Below are 12,967 nucleotides of genomic sequence, written 5' to 3'. Positions count from 1 at the left end.
GAGGAATGCACACGGCTGGTAAGCGCAGACGACGCCATCCTAAGCATGATCATCCCACTTATGCGTCTGCTCATGCAAACTTTGACGCACCTTAAGGAGCAGGCGTCTGCAGCCAATGTTGATGAGGAGGAAGAGGAGGAGGGAATCCTTGATGACATTCAGCCATTGTCTGCTCAGGGACCTCTCCTGGACGAGGTGGAGGAAGAAGAGGAGGAGGAGGATGATGATGGGGATGATTACTTAGGGCAGGAGGATGCATCTCGTGGGGCAAGTGAAAATGTTGGCGCGGCAAGGTCTGGTACAGGGTTTGTGCGTGACTGGAGGGATGTGGATTTGCCAGAAAGTGCTCCTCCAACCAGCACTCGCAGTGCATCATTGACACCGGGAACATTGGCCCACATGTCAGATTATGCCTTGCAGATCCTAAAAAGGGACCCCCGCATTGCCAAAATGATGAACGATGACGACTTCTGGTTGGCCAGCATCCTGGATCCACGCTATAAAGGCAAATTACAAAACATCATGCCACAGGAGAACCTTGACCTAATATTGGCTAATAAACAGGCAACTCTGGTAAATCGGTTGCTTGAGGGATTCCCAGCACACAGCAGCGGTGATGGTTCTCACACGAACCGTACGGGCCGGGGGCAGCTTGGCAGAGGTGTTCATGGTGCACACAGCAGAAGTGGCGTTGGAGACAGGGGTTTCATGACAATGTTGTGGACTGATTTTTCAAGTACCGCTCACACAACTGGTAATACTGCATTGATGGAAAGTGACAGGAGACAGCAGTTGTCAACTATGGTTACAAACTACTTTTCCTCCCATATCGATGTTCTCCCACACAGGTCATTTCCCTTTGACTATTGAGCCGCTAAACTGGACACCTGGCCTGAATTGGCACAATATGCCTTACAGGAGCTCGCTTGCCCAGCTGCAAGTGTGCTATCGGAAAGAGTCTTCAGTGCAGCTGGATCATTCCTGACAGAAAAAAGGACCCGTCTGTCAACCCAAAATGTGGATGATCTAACCTTCATTAAAATGAACCATGCATGGGTTTCCAAGGATTTTGTCCCACCTTCCCCTGATGACACATAGGGTGACAGAAAAATGGCTTGCTTTGGTCCACCTCTTCCTGGGACTTGACCTATTTCGCCTCAGCTGAATGTCCAACATCAACATATGCCACTTTCTAAAACTCCCTAACTGTGCTGCCTCCCCCCCCATGGCCGGGGTCACCACCTAGCGCACGACACCGTGCGAGTGCCGTTGCCCTGGACAGGTGGGTAGGCCGACTCTTGGGCGCGGCCACTGGCACAGGGTCCCTCATAGTGCAATCAAGTGTCTCTGACGGTGGTGGTGCACACCCGCCGTCAGACACACCGCCGTACTATGAGGGGCCCAGTGCCAGTACCGACGCCCATGAGTGGGCCCCCCTTGCTTGGGCAGGGCCCCAGCATTTGCAATCTTTACCTCTCCCTGCTCCTCCGCTGTGTAGTCTGGGCCGTCAAATCCATACTGTGCCTGACACCGTCTGAGCCTGCCTCCTGATGTATAGACATATATTTTGAATGTGTACGCTATCCATACATGTTATCCGGGGATACGGTACCCTTTCTCACCTTTGTGCAATCACGTGCAATCCATACTGGGCCTAACACCGTCTGAGCCTGCCTCCTGATGTATAGACATATATTTTGAATGTGTACGCTATCCATACATGTTATCCGGGGATACGGTACCCTTTTACCCTTTCTCACCTTTGTGCAATCACGTGCAAGCCATACTGGGCCTAACACCGTCTGAGCCTGCCTCCTGATGTATAGACATATTTTGAATGTGTACGCTATCCATACATGTTATCCGGGGATACGGTACCCTTTCTCACCTTTGTGCAATCACGTGCAAGCCATACTGGGCCTAACACCGTCTGAGCCTGCCTCCTGATGTATTGACATATATTTTGAATGTGTACGCTATCCATACATGTTATCCGGGGATACGGTACCCTTTCTCACCTTTGTGCAATCACGTGCAATCCATACTGGGCCTAACACCGTTTGAGCCTGCCTCCTGAGACATATTTTGAATGTGTACGCTATCCATACATGTTATCCGGGGATACGGTACCCTTTCTCACCTTTGTGCAATCACGTGTAATCCATACTGGGCGTGAGAACCGCTGGCGAGCTGTTAAGCAAGCTACAGCACCTGTGGTTTGCACACGTAAGTTTTTCATTTTTTCAGGAATGACGGTTAGGCCTAATTCCGGAACTGCGGTTGACCTGCACTTACTGGGAAATCATCGTTCGCGGGTAATAATTGTAATCAGTGATCCCCATCACTAACGTTGTTCAGCGGGTTATCTGCACCTGTAAGCGACAAACGCTGGCCTTTTCAGTGTAGCGCACATGCAGCCACGGACATGTAAGGGCATGACACACCAGTTATTGGCCAATCTCATGTGCCAGAGCCTCACGTGTCCCTCTAGTAAGCCTGACTCGGACCGCGGGGCATGACGGAGTCTCGTTCGTTAACGGAATTAAGCTTGCAATGTGTGCATCTTTTCTGTAGCTGGCATGGTTGAGGTTTCCCAGGTGGAGTCGAATTTAACCGTAGGCTTCACTCCTGGTGGTGCCCTTCTGGACATTCCTTTAAGGTTCAGCTTTGCAACCATACTGCCCACGTAAAACAAACACTTTGCCTTCATGAACGCTGTTTGGAGGGTCATGACTCGTGGGAATAACGCCGCCCAATCAGTTAACCTGCTAGAGAGATCCTTCGTTGCTCCCAAGCATGACATCACACTCCCTAGGAGGAAGGTAATGCCACTGTGGCGACCGTACTCCTGGGGGCGACACAAGTGCACTGATGCCCAGCCACTGCTCGATGAATCTGCTGGTACATTGACCCAGACCACTACATTCCCCTCGCACGCTACACGGCCTGAATCTGACCCTGATGAAACTCAGGTTACCCTTCCCATATACAGTTCCATCTTACACGGTGACAAAGAGGAAGCTGCAGAGGAAAGTGCAGGTTCGGCCCACCCGCCATCAGACACACCACCATACTATCAGGGGCCCTGTGCCAGTGCCGTCGCCAACAAGTGGGCCCCCCCTGCTTGCTCAGGATCACAGCACTTGCAAGGTTGAAATACTGTGCAGTGAGATGGAAGATGGGGACGACGAGGAGTCCAGACTAGTACAGGGATTCCCTAGCGAGGAGACTTATTTGATTGTTTTCAATGTTGGGACAGCAATTTTTGGGGAGCACTATACTCTGGAGAATGATAGATGGGGCCCACCATACACTGGAACATTCCAAAGGTGGACATCAGACACTGGAGCAGCATTTACAGGGCCCATTATACACTAGAGCATTAGAAATGGGGCCCATTATGTTTGGAGCATTATTTGGGCCCATAAGACAGTGGAGCTTCATCCACGGGGACCAATATATGTGGAGCTCATCATATACTGTTTCAAACATTATATGGGACCAATGATTCTGTATGGAGAAATAGATGGGCCTCGTCATGAGATGTAAAAAGTGAAGTATTTTTCATTGTACTATACCGCTATTTCTCTGCCGTATCGGAGCATGATGAGTTGTGATATGTGTTAAAGGGGCGCTCTTTCGCCCAGGGCACATGAAAACCTGGAGCCAGCCCTACCCCCCCACAACTTTAGCCAAATAACCCCCATTTTTCAGTGCGTAACTTGTATTATGAAGTTAATTAAGGTTGACAAGCTTAAGTAAGAAGAATTGATGCTTTTGGCATTCAAATGGGCACTGTAGGTGTGTTTCCTGTCCTCCTCTCACTGCCGACTTTTATTCCCCATTGACTTACATTGGTTTCGTGTTTCGGGACGACCCCGACTTTTCCCTATAATCAGCCGATCTTGCTCGACCCGACTTTTGGAAAAGTCGGGTTTCACGAAACGAAACTCGACCCTAAAAAACCAAAAGTCGCTCAACTCTAGTGGTGAGCACTTTGAACCCCCAAGTGCTTCACAGAAGTTTATAAATGCAGAGCCGTGAAAATAAAAAATCATTTTTTTTCCTCAAAAATGATTTTCTAGCCCGCTATGTTTTATTTTCCTAAGTGTAACATGAGAAATTGGACCACAAAAGTTGTTGTGCAATTTGTCCTGAGTACGCTGATACCCCATATGTTGGGGGTGACCACTGTTTGGGAGCATGGGAGAGCTCGGAAGGGAAGGAGCGCCATTTTGGAATGCAGACTTTGATGGAATGTTCTGTGGGTGTCATGTTGCATTTGCAGAGCCCCTGATGTGCCTAAACAGTATAAACCCCCCACAAGTGACATTTTGGAAACTAGACCCCCAAGGAGCTGATCTAGATGTGTGTTGAGCACTTTGAACCCCCAAGTGCAGAGCCGTGAAAATAAAAAGTCTTTTTTTTTCACAAAAGTGTTTTTTTAGCCCCCAATTTTTTTATTTTCCCAAGGGTAACAGGAGAAATTAGACCCCCAAAGTTGGTAAATAGTGGAAACCCCTCAATTCTTGCTCCAACCCTAACCTCAACACACCCCTAACCCTAATCCCAATGCTAACCCTAATCCCTAATCCTAATTCTAATCCTAATCCAAATTCGCCCTAACCCTGATTCTAACCCTAGCCCTAATCCTAGCCCTAGCCCTAACCCTAATTCCAACCCTAACCCTAATTCTAGCCCTATCCCTAATTCCAACCCTAATTCTAACTCTAACCCTAGCCCTAACCCTAGCCCTAATGGAAAAATGAAAAAAAAAATATTTTCTTTATTTCATTATTGCCACGCCGCCATCGGATACAGGGACTGCTGTTCCTGCTTCGGCCACTAGGAGGCACCAGACTGGCACGTCGCCGTCAGACCCGAGCTCTGCTATTCCGGTCTCGGCCTCTGGGAGGCACCGGACTGTCATGTAACGGTCAAACTCGGGGACAGCTGTTCCTGCCTCGGCCACTGGGAGGCGCCATGGTCCACCTGTGGGTACTGCTAACAGGGAGGAGCCTCCTCCGCAGGCATCTGGCGGCCGCAGGCTGCGCTCCTCTGTCGGTCATGAAGGGGTTGGTGCATCACCATCTGGCCTGGTCCTGGGGGCGGTCCTAATGACGTCATCAGACCGTGAACCTGTGAGGGATGATCTGATCCCTCAAATACCTTGGGGCTGGGCTTGCAGGCCGCCAGATATAGTCTTGGTTTCCCCAGTGTGCAAGTTTGTTATTTGCTATCTTTAATTCTGACCTTTGCCTGGATTTCTGACTCTGTTCCTGCCTGACGATTTTGTACCTCTGCCTCCCTCCCGGTTTATTACTCTGACCTTGGCCTGGATTTGACTCTGCTACTGTCTGCCGTTTTTGTACCTCTGCTGCCCGCCTGGTTTAGACTTGGATTCCTGACTACGCTTTTGGTCCCGTTTTTTAACCCCTTTCTGGCGACCGTCCTGCTCTGGTCCGCTGCTCTTATTCAGACAGCTACCTCCTGGGCTCTGCTGTAAATCCAGATCCCTGTACAGGGGTAAAGGGTATCGGGGTTGCTCGGGGTGCTGTCTTACTGCAGCCCAGACTCACAGACGGACGTCACAATTATGTTTGCCTATCTAAGGGGGTGATAAACGGGGGGGCTATTTACTATTTTTTTTATTTTGATCACTATGATAGTTTATCATAGTGATCAAAATGAATGAATGGAATCTGCCGGCCGGAGCCCACAGATTCCTGGCGGGCGCACTGCGCATGCGCCCACAATTTTCTCCGAATCCAAGATGGCAGCGCTCACCGGAGGAAGCCGCAGGGACCCAGGACCACCGGGATGGGACAGAGGACCACCGGGCGGTACGGGGGGGGGATCGGGGACCTTATTTCTCTGTTCTCTGATGTGCGATCACATCAGAGGAAAGAGAAATTAAATGCAAAATCGCGGCTTTTTTTTTTTTTCGGTCGCCGTTATAGGGTTAATAACGGAGATCGCAAAAGCGGGGTCGACCTGATTCATGTTTTCTGGGCTCTCGGCTACCCCCAGCAGCCGAGACCCCCGAGAAAATCCGACACTGGGGGGGCGCTATTTACTTTCTCCACAGTGCCATGAATTAACGGCGCTGTGGTTTAAGTACCCTTAATTACCGCCGTTAGAAGGTGTATCGGCGGTCGTTAAGGGGTTAAAATACATGTACAGTATTACAAAAAAAAACATGGCTGAACACACACACACACCGCCATCACACACACATGCCACACAGACACACACACGCCGCACTACTTTGTTGGAAATACATGTACAGTATAAAAAAACTAAACAACCACGGCTGGACACAGACACACACACAAACACACACACCCCACACCTCACGCTGGCTAGCAGTCCTCTGGCTGGCAGTCCTCTGGCTGGCAGGCAGGCAGGTTGCTAGCAGACAGGTTGCTGGCAGGCTGGTTGCTGGCAGGCAGGTTGCTTCTACGCTTCTTGCTGGCACAGTGAGGACTGAAGCCACATGGCTGGTTTATGTAGATTTTGGTGCTGTCTGGCCAATTGGCTACTAAATACAGATTTGGAGCATGCTCAGTGTAAAAAAACGTAATCCGTCGCCGGATTCCGTCATTTGACAGACAGCAATGGATCCTGCTCCCATAAGCTTCCATTCTAGCCAATGACAGACGACGCCGGATCCGTCGCTGTCTGTCTTTTCGACGCAGACAAAAACGTTATTTTGTCCGTCCCCTCCAGACGACGGACAAACAAATTCCGACGGATCCGTCGCACGACGGACGAAACGCAAGGCCATCCGTCGTAATCCGTCGCCAATACAAGTCTATGGGGAAAAAGACGGATCCGCCAGGCAAATCCGTCTGAACCGTTTTTTTCTGCTAGCAACGGATTTTGACTGACGCCAGAAAACTGAAGTGTGAAACAGGCCTAAGTATTGTATATATTTGTATAGTTTGTGGTTATTTTATTTAAAATTTAAAAAAAATGTATATATGTAGTCATGTTTTCTAATGTTTATTTTTTTGTTTTGCTATTAGTTTGTTTGGTGTAAGTACTTAATATAATTATTTATTATTCTGTATATATGTATAATATGTTTGAGAGGCGAGAATGAGCAGCTGGACCAGTGTTCATTATATGGATTATCTTTCTGGCTGATATTTTTGTTATGTTTCTGTTATTATTATTGTTCTGTTTTTCATTTTTATAATAAAAGACCTACAGGATGTAACTCAGGATCAGTAATGTAATGTACACAGTGACTGCACCAGCAGAATAGTGAGTGCAGCTCTGGAGTATAATACAGGATGTAACTCAGGATCAGTAATGTAATGTATGTACACAGTGGCTGAACCAGCAGAATAGTGAGTGCAGCTCTGGGGTATAATACAGGATGTAACTCAGGATCAGTAATGTAATGTATGTACACAGTGGCTGCACCAGCAGAATAGTGAGTGCAGCTCTGGGGTATAATACAGGAGGTAACTCAGGATCAGTAATGTAATGTACACAGTGACTGCACCAGCAGAATAGTGAGTGCAGCTCTGGAGTATAAAACAGAATGTAACTCAGGGTCAGTAATGCGAGAGCAGCTTTGGAGTATAATACAGAATATAACTAAGGATCAGTAATGTAATGTATGTACACAGTGACTGCACCAGCAGAATAGTGAGAGCAGCTCTGGAGTATAATACAAGATGTAACTCAGGATCAGTAATGTAATGTATGTACACAGTGACTGCACCAGCAGAATAGTGAGTGCAGCTCTGGAGTATAATACAGGATGTAACTCGGGATCAGTAATATAATGTACTGTATGTACACAGTGACTGCGCCAGCAGAATAGTGAGCGCAGCTCTGGAGTATAATACAGGATGTAACTCAGGGTCAGTAATGTAAAGGTATGTACACAGAGACTGCACTAGCAGAATAGTGAGTGCAGCTCTGGAGTATAATACAGGATGTAACTCAGGGTCAGTAATGTAAGGTATGTACACTGAGACTGCACCAGCAGAATAGTGAGTGCAGCTCTGGAGTATAATACAGGATGTAACTCAGGATCAATAATGTATGCACAGTATGTACACAGTGACTGCACCAGCAGAATAGCGAGTGCAGCTCTGGATTATAATACAGGATGTAACTCAGGATCAGTAGAGGATCAGTAATGTAATGTATGTACACAGTGACTGCACCAGCAGAATAGTGAGTGCAGCTCTGGAGTATAATGCAGGATGTAACTCAGGATCAGTAATGTAATGTATGTACACAGTGACTGAACCAGAAGAATAGTGAGTGCAGCTCTGGAGTATAATACAGGATGTAACTCAGAATCAGTACAGGATCAGTAATGTATGTACACAGTGACTGCACCAGCAGAATAGTGAGTGCAGCTCTGGAGTATAATACAGGATGTAACTCAGAATCAGTACAGGATCAGTAATGTATGTACACAGTGACTGCACCAGCAGATTAGTGAGAGCAGCTCTGGAGTATAATACAGGCGGTAACACTGGATCAGTAATGTAATGTATGTATACAGTGACTGTACCAGCAGAATAGTGAGTGCAGCTCTGAGGTATAATACAGGATATAACTCAGGATCAGTAATGTAATGTATGTACACAGTGACTGCACCAGCAGAAGAGTGAGAGCAGCACTGGAGTATAATACAGGAGGTAACTCAGGATCAGTAATGTAATATACACAGTGACTGCACCAGCAAAATAGTGAGTGCAGCTCTGGAGTATAAAACAGAATGTAACTCAGGGTCAGTAATGCGAGAGCAGCTTTGGAGTATAATACAGAATATAACTAAGGATCAGTAATGTAATGTATGTACACAGTGACTGCACCAGCAGAATAGTGAGAGCAGCTCTGGAGTATAATACAGGATGTAACTCGGGATCAGTAATATAATGTATGTACACAGTGACTGCACCAGCAGAATAGTGAGCGCAGCTCTGGAGTATAATACAGGATGTAACTCAGGGTCAGTAATGTAAAGGTATGTACACAGAGACTGCACTAGCAGAATAGTGAGTGCAGCTCTGGAGTATAATACAGGATGTAACTCGGTCAGTAATGTAAGGTATGTACACAGAGACTGCACCAGCAGAATAGTGAGTGCAGCTCTGGAGTATAATACAGGATGTAACTCAGGATCAATAATGTATGCACAGTATGTACACAGTGACTGCACCAGCAGAATAGCGAGTGCAGCTCTGGATTATAATACAGGATGTAACTCAGGATCAGTAGAGGATCAGTAATGTAATGTATGTACACAGTGACTGCACCAGCAGAATAGTGAGTGCAGATCTGGAGTATAATGCAGGATGTAACTCAGGATCAGTAATGTAATGTATGTACACAGTGACTGAACCAGCAGAATAGTGAGTGCAGCTCTGGAGTATAATACAGGATGTAACTCAGAATCAGTACAGGATCAGTAATGTATGTACACAGTGACTGCACCAGCAGAATAGTGAGTGCAGCTCTGGAGTATAATACAGGATGTAACTCAGAATCAGTACAGGATCAGTAATGTATGTACACAGTGACTGCACCAGCAGATTAGTGAGAGCAGCTCTGGAGCATAATACAGGCGGTAACTCTGGATCAGTAATGTAATGTATGTATACAGTGACTGTACCAGCAGAATAGTGAGTGCAGCTCTGAGGTATAATACAGGATATAACTCAGGATCAGTAATGTAATGTATGTACACAGTGACTGCACCAGCAGAATAGTGAGTGCAGCTCTGGAGTATAATACAGGATGTAACTCAGGATCAATAATGTATGCACAGTATGTACACAGTGACTGCACCAGCAGAATAGCGAGTGCAGCTCTGGATTATAATACAGGATGTAACTCAGGATCAGTAGAGGATCAGTAATGTAATGTATGTACACAGTGACTGCACTAGCAGAATAGTGAGTGCAGATCTGGAGTATAATGCAGGATGTAACTCAGGATCAGTAATGTAATGTATGTACACAGTGACTGAACCAGCAGAATAGTGAGTGCAGCTCTGGAGTATAATACAGGATGTAACTCAGAATCAGTACAGGATCAGTAATGTATGTACACAGTGACTGCACCAGCAGATTAGTGAGAGCAGCTCTGGAGCATAATACAGGCGGTAACTCTGGATCAGTAATGTAATGTATGTATACAGTGACTGTACCAGCAGAATAGTGAGTGCAGCTCTGAGGTATAATACAGGATATAACTCAGGATCAGTAATGTAATGTATGTACACAGTGACTGCACCAGCAGAATAGTGAGTGCAGCTCTGGAGTATAATACAGGATGTAACTCAGGATCAGTAATGTAATGTATGTACACAGTGACTGCACCAGCAGAGTAGTGAGTGCAGCTCTGGAGTATAATACAGGATGTAACTCAGGATCAGTAATGTAATGTATGCACACAGTGACTGCACCAGTAGAATAGTGAGTGCAGCTCTGGAGTATAATACAGGAGGTAACTCAGGATCAGTAATGTAATGTATGTACACAGTGACTGCACCAACAGAATAGTGAGTGCAGCTCTGGAGTATAATACAGGAGGTAACTCAGGAGCACTGCAGGATCAGTAATGTAATGTATGTACACAGTGACTGCACCAGCAGAATAGTGAGTGCAGCTCTTGAGTATAATACAGGATGTAACTCGGGATCAGTAATGTAATGTATGTACACAGTGACTGCACCAGCAGAATAGTGAGTGCAGCTCTGGAGTATAATGCAGGGTGTAACTCAGGATCAGTAATGTAATGTATGTACACAGTGACTGCACCAACAGAATAGTGAGTGCAGCTCTGGAGTATAATACAGGAGGTAACTCAGGAGCACTGCAGGATCAGTAATGTAATGTATGTACACAGTGACTGCACCAGCAGAATAGTGAGTGCAGCTCTTGAGTATAATACAGGATGTAACTCGGGATCAGTAATGTAATGTATGTACACAGTGACTGCACCAGCAGAATAGTGAGTGCAGCTCTGGAGTATAATGCAGGGTGTAACTCAGGATCAGTAATGTAATGTATGTACACAGTGACTGCACCAACAGAATAGTGAGTGCAGCTCTGGAGTATAATACAGGATGTAACTCGGGATCAGTAATGTAATGTATGCACACAGTGACTGCACCAGCCGAATAGTGAGTGCAGCTCTGGAGAATAATACAGGATGTAACTCGGGATCAGTAATGTAATGTATGTACACAGTGACTGCACCAGCAGAATAGTGAGTGCAGCTCTGGAGTATAATACAGGATGTAACTCGGGATCAGTAATGTAATGTATGTACACAGTGACTGCACCAGCAGAATAGTGAGTGCAGCTCTGGAGTATAATGCAGGGTGTAACTCAGGATCAGTAATGTAATGTATGTACACAGTGACTGCACCAGCAGAATAGTGAGTGCAGCTCTGGAGTATAATACAGGATGTAACTCAGGATCAGTAATGTTATGTATGTACTGTTGTGAGTTCATTCTCCCCTTCACCTTTGATGTCTGATGAACTCCCTCTGCTGGTGAAAAGAGGTAGTGAAATTGATTGGGATGGGAAGAACCTGTCATCTGAACAGGCGGAGTGTGATTGGACATCTGGAATTACTGAGTGGATATAAGACAGTCGACGCCCTGCAGAGCTGCTGGTGATCCTTTCTCCTCTGAGCTCTTGCATCCAGCTTAGTTCCTGTCTACTAAAAGCTAAGATTTTGCCCTGCTATTATTCCTTGAGATTTTGTCTGGTTTCCTTAGTGTTTGTATTCAGCCAGTCCTGGTTGGGACTGGCTGAATTCCATTTTTGTCTCTGATCAGTTGATCTCGTTGCTCTATTTCAGAATATACCTGAGTGCTGATATAGTGATTTTGAAGTCTAGCGACTTCAGGGCCTTTTTCTCTATCAGACGGTTGGGACATTTTTGGTAGGGTTTTTTGCGGATTGCAGACAGCATCGTTTCTGTCCTGTCCTATCTAGTTAGTTGGGCCCAATCGTTTGCTCAGCCTGTCTTTCTGTCTGTGTTTGTGTTTTCATCTGTTTTTCACCGACAATACATGTTGGGGGCTGTCTATTGCTTTGGGGTCTGCTCTGGGGCAGTTTAGATTTCCCCTTTCCTTCTTTAGGCTTATGTAGTTCTCCGGCTGTGACGAGGGGTCTAGGGCACCGTAGGAACCCCCCACGGCTACTGTTAGTTGTGGTGTATAGGATCAGGGGTCTGCAATCCGATAGCTACCAACCTCTCCGGTTTTCTGGACTTAGCTTGTATTTTTGTTTTCTCCTCCTCCGGTGACTCATTCATAACAATGTACACAGTGACTGCACCAGCAGAATAGTTAGTGCAGCTCTGGAGTATAATACAGGACATAACTCAGGATCAGTAATGTAATGTATGTACATAGTTACTACAGCAGCAGAATAGTGAGTGCAGCTCTGGAGTATAATATAAGGCCATGTGCACACGATGCAGAATTCCAGCGGATCTGCAGCGGATTTTACTGCGCAGAAACGCTGCATTGTGATGAACAGTAGCATGTTAATCAATAGAGAAAAAAAAACGCTGTGCAGACACTGCGGATTTTTCCGCGCTGTTTTCTTGTGGTTCAAAATATGCAGCATGTCACTTCTTTTGTGCAGTTTTCTACCTGCTCCATTCTCCAAATCCGCAGGGGGAAATCCGCAGGGGAAAACCGTAAGAAAAAAGGAAGAAATCCGCAGGAAAAATGCAGGTCATTTGACCTGCGGATTTCTTCAATTCTGCGCGGAAAAATCCGCAGGGCAAAAAAGTACGTGTGCACTTAGCCTAAGATGTAACTCATGAACAATAATCTATGTATATACAGTGCCTACAAGTAGTATTCAACCCCCTGCAGATTTAGCAGGTTTACACATTCGGAATTAACTTGGCATTGTGACATTTGGACTGTAGATCAGCCTGGAAGTGTGAAATGCACTGCAGCA

This window comes from Dendrobates tinctorius, unplaced genomic scaffold (assembly GCF_039654945.1).
Source record: "Dendrobates tinctorius isolate UK_male_01 unplaced genomic scaffold, ASM3965494v1 ptg000114l, whole genome shotgun sequence".
NCBI lineage: Eukaryota > Metazoa > Chordata > Amphibia > Anura > Dendrobatidae > Dendrobates > Dendrobates tinctorius.
This window is presented reverse-complemented; position numbering follows the sequence as displayed.